The following is a 12383-nucleotide window of genomic DNA, read 5'->3' on the forward strand; positions in this document are numbered from 1 at the left end:
TCTCTTGAAAAACTACCAAAAGCACCCCAAGATCAAAGATAAGAGGAAGTTACATAAGGGTAAGAAAAGTATGGCCTGAGACATTCATTAGCTGATTCCAACTTTGGCTTCATCTCCTCTCCTTGCCCCTCATAACCACGAACCACGGTAAAAGGAACAGTGAAAATCTCAATGCTGAGGCTGGAATTGGCCACCTCTTTTGTACTGAGAGTAAGTAGACTATCACCATGGTCCACTGTGAACGAGTCCTCACCAAGACTAAGTAAAGTAAAGGTGGTATGAAATCTGGTTGTTTCAGGCTGAATTGTGTTCCCCCAAAAGTTATACATTGAAGTTCTTGGTACCTCAGAATGGAGATCGAGACCTTAAAGAAGTAAGTTAAAATGAAGTCATATGGGTGGGCCCTAATCTAACCCAACTGGCGTCATAAGAAGAGGAGTTTAGGACACAGACAGACACACATAGAGGGAAGATAATGTAAGGACACAGGGAGAAGACAACCATCTACAAGCCAAGGAGAGAGGCCTTTGAAGAAACCAGCCCTGTTGCCACCTTAATCTCAGAATTTAGATAAAATACATATATACTGTTTAAGACATGCAGGCCTGTGGTACTTTGATATGGTAACTCTGAAAAACTAATGTATTGGTGTTGGTATAAAGAGAGTCAATGTTATATCAAGTTTGAGGAGAAACAGATTTTAAATAACAAGTGACCTTCGAAATTCAGAGGAGAAACATTGAACAAAACAACACTAAAATCAGCAACATTCCAGTGGAGCAAGAGCATCGGGAAAAATTATCTAAAGGGCCTTGAGACCACATTTATTACTCGAGCTGATGATCATGTACTAAAAGGGCAGGTAGTCATTTTTTTCCTTAAGAAAGATGAGGAAACGAAAATGCAAATCAATATACATCCCTCTACTCTTCACTCATAGAATTAGCTCTTGTTACCCTTATCGTTTTAAAATGTATTGACTGCAAAGGTAAATGTCAGTGTATAGCATATGATTCAACTTTCGATCTTTATTCAAAAGACTCAATTATTTAAAATTTAAAAGCACATATCCTTAATTGGCATTCAATAGATTTGGATTCTGAGTCTTAGATCTTTACCAAGAAGTATGTTGTCCCTGTTTATTCATTTTAGTTATTCATGATTTTCTTAGGGAGAAGCATAAAGTCTCTACTGCACTCTCTTTTCAGAAGTTTCAATACCAGCATTCATAGCTTTTCCCCCTTCTTCATCACAAGGTTATTGATTGCTTAATTCAACAAGTATTAATTAAATGTCTGCACTACTTTGCCTGTATCATTAGTGGAGTAGGAGCAGGTATGCGCACATGAGAATGTACATATCCTCATGATTGTAAAGTTCCAGAAAAAAATCAAATACAATCACAAGAATGTAGGAAATTCCACTCAAGGTGTCTTGAATCAAAGATACCTCACATTTCAGGAGTCATACTCCTCCTTGTCTCTTCTGATTGAGCTACACATACAAAGAAACATGTCCTTGTTTGCCCAAGCAACTGTTCTTCAAGAATTCAAAACACTTCCCTTTAAAACTGAAATAAATACTTCCTCACTGTAATGTGATTGGAATTTACATAAATTCCACAAAGGAATTTCCACCTATCCACAAAGTCTAAGTTTAGGTTTTGTTTCAATTAAATAGCTTTTCCTTAAGTACTTCCACTTAATCAGTGATGGTTACTTCATCCTCTCACTTTTCATTGTGTAAATAAATTTGTCATATTGATTTCAGTTTTCCCCTCAGTAATTATTCATACATCTAGTATGTATTTCCTCAAAGAACTTTCATAATAGAGGGTTGAAATTAAATGAAGTAGACTATCTAGCTGATCAACTGCTACTTAAGCCTTGCAATAAAATAAATATACGAATACATAATCACTCATTTGTTAGTTTATTCAGCAAACACTTAAAGAGAACCTACTATGTGCCAAATATTATGCTTATCTCTGCGGGATCCAACAGTTTACTAATAGACATGTATCACCCTTCATGGAGTTTTAAGTATTACTGAGAATGTAAAATAGTACATAGAAAGTAAAATAGAACATAAGTATGGAATCTACTTTATAGAAACAAAAGTATAAATATAAACCAAATATAATGTTCACTGCAAAACTAGTTGTAGTACCAAAAACAAAATGAAACAAAACAAAACATGGCAATACATTCAATAAATTAAATGAAAATCAATAAGGAAAGTGTTAAATAAATGTCGATATAGTCAAGCTGTAACATATTCTGCATCCAATAAAAACAATGGAATTGATCTGTATCAACCTATTTTGATTAAGTCATGATTTGAGAAAATGTTCTTGGCATGTACATGTTTTAAATAATAAAGCAAGATCTAATCATGAACGATATAGAAATGATTTATCACAGTCAAGCTATATATCATGAAAAGTCTAGTGGTAATAAAAAAGAAATATATATGATTCATTGAAAATCACTCATGATTTGACTGAACTAAATGAACATAAGCAGTGAAATAAGTGGTCTGGTAACTAGAAAGACGTGACTGGCAAAAGAGAGTTGTCATATGATGTTATTCTTCTAGGACCGATGTTGTCAGAATACTGTTAACTAAGAGGTCTTCCTAAGTACTCTTACTCTCAAAAGTTTGAGGTGAGTGACAGCCCCTATGATTTTATTTTAATTTTACATACAGTAAAATGCTCAGGTCATAATTACACACGTCAGTGAGTTTTAACAAATATATACCCACTCAAATCACCGACATCCCAGTCAAGGCACAGAATATTTCCTTCACTGCAGAACAGTTCTCTCATGCCTCTTTTCATTAAATTCCCCCAACTTACAGAGGCAACCAATGTACTATTCTATCACTATAGCTTTTACTTGTTTGTAAACATCATATAAATTGAACCGAGTTTGTCCTCTTTTGTACCTATCTCTCTCAATATGACTTGTTATGAGTATGAGTAGTTCGTTCTTTTTATTGCTGAAGAATATTTCACTACAATGAATATAAAATTAGCTTATTTATTCTCTAAGTTAGGGATATTTGAATAAAGTTCAAATATATTAAATAAATGTAATTTTTATTTATTTTGAGTGAATACTTAGGAAGAATGCTTGGTTCCAGTAATATAAAAATTCCAGAGATCCATATCCTTAACCAACATTTGGTTTGGTCAAGTTTTTTGTTTTTGTTTTTTTTCAATTTAGTCATCGTAATTGGTATTCACTAGCATCTCATTATAGTTTTAATTTTCATATCCCCGATGACTGTTGAGAACTTTTCAAGTACTTATTAGTTTTTCAAATATCACATTTTATGAAGTGTTTCAAGACTTTTATTTATTTTTAAATTGAGCTATTTTCTTTTAATCTTAAGAGATGTTTATATAGTTTAGATACAAGATCTTCATCAGATATTGTATTCTGAATACCTTCACCCAGGATTTTTCATATGCTTAAGAATGTCTTTTGATGAGGAAATTTTTTTAATTTGAAGAAGTCCAATTTTATCTATTTTTCTTTTATATTTACTGTGTTATGATCACTCCAAAGTTGTGAAAACATTCTATTATTTTTCCTAGAAGCTCTAAATGTCTGGCTTTTAAATTTAGGTCTATGATGTTTCTAAAATAAATTTTTATATATGCTATGAAATAGAGATCAAGATTAATTTTTAAAATAATTTTAATAGATTGATCTAGTTATTCTAACACAATGTGCTTCAAAGATTTCCTTTCTGCATTGAATTTCATTGGCATCTCTGCCAAAAGTCAACTGATGCTATATAGTTAGATTCTGAATTCTGTTCCATTGATCTCTTTACTTCATAGTAACCCTTGATTTTAGATATTGTGAGTACTCAAAATTTCTTATTTTTGATTTGACTATTCTAGTTCTTATGCATTTCCATATACATTTTAAAAACAGCTTGTCAACTCCCACAAAAACCTGATTGATAGGATTCAAGTTAGGATTATGTTCAATTGATTGATAAATTTTGAGGAATTAACATCTTGACAAATCTGAGTATTTCTTTCATGATTGGGGTATATCTTTTTATTTATTTAGGACCTCTTACATTTTATTTATTTATTTAGGATCTCTTACATTTTATTTATTTAGGACCTCTTACATATCTTTTTACTTATTTAGGACCTCTCCATAATATTTTGTACTTTTCAGTGTAGTGCAGTTGTTTTTTTTTATTTTGTCGTTGTTGCTGTTGTTGTTAAATTTATTCCTAAGTGTTTTAGGAATTTAAGGTTTTCAGACAGTACAGGACCATGATCCTAAAGAGAAGAGAAATAAAAGAAGGCTAACTCCATATTTGCTCCAGCTTACTGCATGAAGGCACTTTCCGACCACTATTTAGAGAGATTAGAAGCTGCTCTAAATAATATTTTTAAATGGTACTTTAAATTTTTTACTTTCTATTTTATTTCCTCCACTGTTATTCTATATAAAATGTTTCTTTTTTTCTCTAGCTTCTTTTAAATTTTTCTTTTTACCTTTGATTTTGTAGTTTGACTATAATGTCCATAGGTGTGGTTTTCTATATATTTATTCTGGTTGGGATTTGCTGAGCTTCTTGGATTTTCAAGATGGGGTTGGTAACTTTGAGACCATTATTTCTTCAATATTTTTGGCTATATTCTCTATCTTTTCTTTTTATGAAACTCAAATTACATCTATTTAAAATGTTTGGTATTGTTCCTCAGGTCACTCTGTTTCTCTTTGCTCTTTGGGTTAGATAATTTCTATTGCTCTATCTTAAAGTTCATTGATCTTTGCTTCTACAGCATATAATATTTTAAGTCCATCTAGCGACCTTATTATTTTAGATGTTATTTTTTATTTGTATGATTTTTATTAAGTTTTGTTATTGTTTCAATTTCTCTGCTAGGATTCCATAACTTTATTAATTTTGTCTACATCTTCTTTTAAATTCTTAAAGACATTAATAACACTTGTTTGAAATTTCTGTATGCGAATTACAAGATTAAAGTAATCTTAACTACATCAAATTACTAATTGTAATCTTGGTTATGGAACCCATTTTCCTGGTACTTTGCATGTATAGTGACTTTATATTGCATTACAGATAATGTGAGGATACATCGTAGGGTGCCTGGATTGATTTCTTCCATAATATTCATTTAGACTGGTAAGTGGTAATAATATTGGCATTCATTCTTCTTCTGTCAACTTGGTTTTTGGCATGTCATTTTTTCTCTTATAGCACAACTATTTAGGGGTCTTGTTATGAACTAAATTGTGTTCTCTTAAAAATGTATATTTTGGAGCCCTAACCCCCAATGTGACTGTCTTTAGAAATAGAGCCTTTAAGGACGTAATTAAAATTAATGAGGTTATAAATGTGAGGCCTTAATCTAATAGGATCAGTGTCCTTATAAGAAAAGCAAGAGACACCAGGGTTGCATACTCACAGAGAAAAGGGCTTGTGAAGACACAGCAAGAAATTAGCCTCTTAAGTTAGGAAGAAAGGTCTCACCAGAAACCAACCCTGCAGGGACACTGAGCTTGAACTTCTAGCCTCCACAACTGTGAGAAATTAAATTTGTGTTGTTTATGCTACTCGGCCTGTAGCGTTTTGTTATGGCAGCCTGAACTGACTAATAGAGGTCTCAACTGAATGCTTAGTGAGGTCTATCCACTCTGACTGATTGAAATATTCAACTTTACCAGCATTGTATGACTACTGATACTTCCAGCTGTCTGCCCATCATCAACTACTTTCTGGTAGGTTTTATGGAGCCTTATGTACATGCGCAACTCAGCTGTCAGCAAAAGGCCTAAGGGAAAAAAATCCCACAAAGACTTTTAGGATTCCTGTTTTCAGAGATCCCTTTTCTGAAATACTTTTCTGTTTTATCTGGTCTGAACTGCAGCTTCCACTACCTCAGATCAGTGGCATTACCACTTTTCAGTTGGTGTCTACAAACTACCATTGGCAGAAAGCTGGAGGAATGTGGAGCTCACTTTTCCTGTTACTCTTTTTTATGGATCACAATCCTCCACGGTCTAAAACAGTTGCTGACATATTTTGCCCAGTTTTAGAGTTTTTGGTGAGAGGGTTAAAGGCTGTACCTGTTACTTCAGCATGTCTAGAAAAAGTGACTTCATAAGAATTTTCTTATTTAAAGGTCATACCATATAATATATAAGAGGTGATGTGTGCTCTTGTTATACCTGACAGACCTTTGTCACACCTAGGAAGTTGAGCAATACATCTGAATTACTTGGCAGCTCTTATACGTGCATACACAAACAGACAACTCCCAAACTTTGCATACATTTAGTTACATAGTACTGCATGTAGAAAAATATATTGTGAATTATATAATACCACCCGACATGTTTTCAGTTTTAAATAACCATCGTCACAGTCCTGAAAATAGAAAACAGTAAGAAAAAAGCAGTCACTAGGTTTAGATCTCTATCCTTAATTCAGCCATAATAATCCAGCATTATTAAGGATTTATTTCAGAATTTAAATAATTTTGTTCTTAATTCATGTGAGTAGTAATCAGTATTTAATTTATGAAGGCGAGCACAGTGAAGATAGTGTAAAACTTGGTATCAAAAGTAAGTTCAAATCCTAATTCTTTAAGTTTCTGACCAGAGAAAGTTACTTAATCTCTGTCATACTTTCTGCATTTCTGAAATGGACTAATAAACCTAAAAGGACTGTTTTAAGGTAAGTAAATATCAGGGGTAAAGAAGTTGGTGCAAAGTAGGCGCTCAATAAGTAAACATTAATTCTTTTTTAAAAATATTACTTATTTTATTTAAGAAAGGTTTTTTTAATCTAAATTGTACCAAGACTATATGAAAAGTTCTCATACTCTGTGACTTAACATTGTTCATATTCCTATCAACTGCTGCACACGAGGTTAAGGAAAATATTTTTTTCCAAAAGCCAAATAGGTAACTCTATATAACCATACAATGCAATTTTTTTTCCAAATAAGATTAATAAACTATACTACTTACAAAGTTACACACATTATAATAGGGCAAATATTGCTGTTTTAGATTGCAGCTGTTAGTCCAGAGTTTTGTAACAGGTGAACGTTATTAATAAGCATTAAGCAGAAGGCCTCCTTAAGGCTCGGTATCAGAGGAAACCCAATTCGCTGGTACCCACTAAGGCTTCTCCTGAGCCTTCTGAACTGCAGACAACAACTGGGCACATCCTTCTTGCAAGTTATCATTCAAAATAACATGATTCAAAAACTGGCTAAACTGAGTCACCATTTTTGGGGCTAAATTCTGCATCTCCTGTAGATCTTCATTCTACGCCACTATCTTGACAGGAAATCTAAGCTTTAAATCTTACAAGAAAAACAAAAAACTGAAATCTCTGAATATTTTTAAGATTTTTAACAACAACAAAAAAACTACTAATCCCTGTTCATTCATAGTGGATCCCAAAGAAGTGATTTAGTTAGTTAACTAAGAAAAGTGAAATTGATGACTCGCCTCGAAAAAGTGATTCATATTTTCCTCTCAAAAAGGAAGTTTAACAATAGTGAGCTAAAGAATACACCGAAATGCTTATAGAAGTTTCAACAGGTTCTTATTACCCTGTTAAGATATATGTTCATTTTCTCACGGTAGTTAGCAGCTATAGAAAATCCATCAGAAGCCTAACATTACTAAAGTCTGGCTTGTGACATACCATTCTGTCAAAATCAGTTTGTCCTTTTGGAGTTACCCAATCCAGTCCCTTAGAGTGCCTAGTAGAGGAAGCTCAGTTTTAAAATATTACACTCAGACACTTTTTCAAGTGTTAGAATTTAAAAAAAATAATATAATTAATACTTGTGTACTAATCACCTAAACTTGATAATTCAAGAAATTTCATGCTTTATTCTTCATGAGACTTAAACTAAATATTCATACAAGTGAATTAACTTATATATCTCTTCAAGATTCCATGTTACTCTTTGCTTTAGCCTAATTTCTCAAACAAACAGTGCCTCAGCAAAGCTTTTGTTGCTGATGGTTTGTTGGAGACTGCAATCCTACAGTAGCCAGAGCAAAAAAAAAATGACTGTGGGGCTGGCAAGGAGAAAAAACAAGTGCAGAATATTTGTGTATTATTCTCTAATTATTTTTTAAAACTTGCCAAATCTGTACTTATTTTTCATTTTCATTTATATTATTGTTTATTTGTGCCATTTTTCGTTTTAATTCTTCTTGGTCCTTAGAGTAGAAGATCTGTCAATTTTATTATTATTTATCAAAGAACCAGCTTTTGGCTTTGCACTCCCTCTCATTGATTTAAGCTGCTTATTTTTATTCCTTTTTTATTCTTTTGGCTTAGTTTGTTGTATTTTCTAACTTCTTGAACTGGATACTATCCATTTTAAGAGACATTGTTAGCATAAAAGTTAAAGCTATAACTGTTCTATATACAACTTTAGCTGCACTCCACATATTTTCACATTATTAATTTAATTATGATTCACAGCACTTAAAAATTTTCTTAAAACGTGTAGAAAATTAAGTTAAATTTATGCTTCAGTTCATTGTAAACTATCATTATCGATCTGTACAAGGCTTTCTCTTTATTATTATTTTGCTAGTTTAGGTTCCACTCCCCACTCCAGCCACTTCTTCCTTTATGCATTCACTCTAATGTGTTTGATACTAGTCTTTCAATATGCCTGTATCTTTGGACATAGTGTTTGTTATTATAGCGTTTATTTTACATAGGTGGTACAGTGATATAAATCTCATTCTCTCTCTTTTTTAAATTCAAACATTATTTTTAAAATCTGTCCATCGTGCTATGTGTGTGTCTAGTTCATTTTTTCTCCCATGGAATGTGTTTACTGCATATTAGCAATTTTCATAAAACCTAGATTGCTTTTAATTTCCCACTACCATGAGGTATAGAAGCACCATATTGATAAGACTTGTGATTATTAGCAAAGATAATAAATGTAAAATGCTTAGAGACTTGCCTGATACCCAATAAGAGCTAAATGAATGATAACTATTAATATTCTCCACTTCTGATGATGCTTACCTCCTACTTGATAATACTTTCCTGAGAGGCATGTCTGGGATATGCTATGTTTACCTCAAACATTTTCTCTCACCAGCATGAACATGTTCACAACATGGGCACATCCTTACTTCTGAGCAGAACTTTTCAAGGTATATTCATTCACTAAGTAGCTTAAGGGTAGGAATAATTGGAAAGATTACCTCTGTAAGGGAATGATCAAAAAAAAAAGTTATACACCTATGGTCAGGAGAGTGACTATTAACTATGCCATTTATTTTCCACTAAATTAATTCTAACACCATTTCCCCCCAGCAATGTGCTACCAATACTTTTAAATTTATACATAGACAAAATTTCCACACTCAATTTGACCATGAAACTTGCCTGTATAAGGAAATATGTCATGGAGTGAAGGGATATCTTTTTCCTCATAACATGTGATGTAAATGGAAAATAAAACAAAGCATATCCAAGAATCTCCAAAATCTAAGTAGGTCCTAGAGAGACCTCTGATTGAAATGACCTGGAAAGAAATTCTTTCTCCATGTCTGACAGCAATAACTTTAGTTTTCACATCTAGGACTTTATTACTTACTTGAAGAACAACAAAGACTATCGTTCTTCAACCCAATAAAATAACACCAGATTTCTATTCTACTACTACCAATTTTTCCAGTCTGATATCCTTCCTATCCCCAATTCTGTTTTCATCCAGTCCAAAAGACACAGGAAGCCATTTCAATATTACCTTCTTTTCACATTTCCCTGGAGGATGTGCACATTGGTACAAATCTTCTGAAGGGCAATCATGCCGTATCTATTAGAATAAAACACCCATGCCTTATGACTAAACATAATATATTCACCCTCTTAGTTATCTATTCTAGAGAAACACCAACATATGTAGACAAAGAGATTGTCTAAGAACGTATGATTGTAGCTTTCTTTGTATCAGCAAAAATTGAAAAACTCCTCCTAGCCTTTAGCTTGGGTGATATCAGTGGAGGTGGTGAGAAGAGGATGAATTTAAAATCTATTTCGATGGGCATCATAAACAAGATGTACTTACTGATGAGATATGGGTGGGAGATAAAGTGTAATATCTTGACATCTCAAACATCTTTGGCCTAAGAAACTTGGGAGAATGGAGTTGCCATTTATTGAGATGGGGATATCTGTGGTTACAGCTGATCTGAAAATGGTGGTAGTGGATGGGAGGAATCAAGAGCTAAGTTTTTGGACAAGTTACATTTGAGATGTCTATATATATATGCATAGAGAGTCAGGCAGATAGTTGAGTATATATATATATATTTGGAATTCAAAAGAGAAGTCTAGGCTAATGGCATAAATAGGGGAGTAATCAGCAAATGGGTAGTATTTATAGGCGTGAGATTGAGTGAGTTCATCTAGGGAGTAGTGTAGAGAAGAATCTCACAATTTAGAGGACAGGAAGATAAGCCAAATCAAACAGGAAGGAGAAAGAGCAGCCAGATAAGAGGAAATTTAGGAGAGGGTATTATCTTGGAAGGCAAGTGAAGAATGGGGTACAAGGATGTAGTAAGTGATCAACTGTGTTAAATCTTGAAAATGCTAAAATGGTGTTAAATACTTGTAAATTTTGAAAACATCTTTTTTTGTTTAAGTCTAAATTTTAAAGAAGTTCTAATATATGTGAAGAATTTGAAAAATCTAAAGCATTAAGGAGTGACGGAATAGCCTGCAAGCAGAGAAAAAAATGTTAAAGCAGTTCATCTGTGTGGCTCATGGCAACTTCCTTATTTGCAAAGCAAGGCGTGTTGTTGAAATTTTATTAAGGCACTTACAATAATAATTTATTATGCAGAAAAGACATTTTCTTTTCATAAGTTTTCATATGATTATAAAATCAGTCTGGTAACTGAAATTTCCAGTTCAGTTGTTCAGAATGGTTATGCAAATGAAATTCTGATAGCTTAGAGCATGTTTGACATGAATAAACCTGCTTCTTAGGTAGTTGAGCAAGTTTCGATTATCAGGAGCTGTGGAGATATTTTTAAAAGCCTTCCAATTTACCTGAATTTCATATGGGTTTGCACATGTCAATAAGCAGTCAGAATATGCTTTTTTTTTTTTCAGATTTTGATCCTACATCAACTACTCATCTGCTTATTGCTACTGAAGAAAATCACAAAACTATGTAGCTTAATGACACTGTAAATTCATATTCTCCTGCTATATATATAGCTTGATTCTTGATGCTGCCTAAGAATCCTTCTATGTTTCCCAAGTCTCTTTAGTCTCCATTTGATTCAAATCATTATTTCATTTATATCTCCCCTATTACTTCTCAAAATTAATAAAGTCATTTTATGCAAAATCCCTGCCCCACCAAATCTACATACTTACTTGCAGTCTTACCATCCTTCCTTCCTTCCTTTCTGCTTATGGAAATGATTTCACCCTTCTATACAAGATATACTTCAACGACTCTATTCTGGATAGCCCTTCACGCAGAGACCTCAGTTTACTGATTGTTTCTTTCCTGTATCCTCAAACTTTTTTTCTCTGTTAGTTTGTTCTTGTCAACATTTAAACATGTTTAAGTTTATACTATCTTTAAACAAAACACAGACAAATCTCTCCACAACACCATACTCTTCTTTAGCTACTTATCAGTCATTCTCCTTTCTTCTCAGACAAAATTTTTATCAATAGTGATTCTCCAAACCACCTCCCCTTCAAATCACTCTTCAATTTACTATGGTCTGTCTTCTGCTCCTGCCACCCCACTGAAATTCCTCTTGCTCAAAACACCAATAACTTCTTTGTTTCTAAAGCCAATACTCGTTTTCTTTTAACAAAATTGAACACTTTAAACCACTTTATCTTTTAATGAAATATCTCTATCTTCTGTGACAGTACACTCACTCCCCTAGCTTGCTTCATATTTCTTTGGACATTTCTGATCCACTTGTAGACTGTTCTATCTTTCTTTTAAATACTCATCTTTCTGTGGGTCATGACGTAAGCCTTTTTTAAAATACTTGTTTAATACATTCCCTTTGGTAGTTCCATCCATTATTATGGTTTCAATTATAGCACCATAGTGACACTTATCTTTTGAGCAAACCCTAAACTGAAATCATAACTAATACGAATAATAATAGAGCACAAACTTTACAAAAGTGCTGAATTAGGGGTCAAGAGATTGCGTCTACTATTATTAATTAAAATGTGATTTCAAACAAGTAACAAATCTTACCTTTAAGATTCAATTTATTTATTTTGTTGTAAAATAGGAATTAAAAGGTCTCCTCTAATTATAGACAAAGTGATTT

This window comes from Pteropus vampyrus, unplaced genomic scaffold, assembly GCF_000151845.1.
Source record: "Pteropus vampyrus isolate Shadow unplaced genomic scaffold, Pvam_2.0 Scaffold106, whole genome shotgun sequence".
Lineage (NCBI taxonomy): Eukaryota > Metazoa > Chordata > Mammalia > Chiroptera > Pteropodidae > Pteropus > Pteropus vampyrus.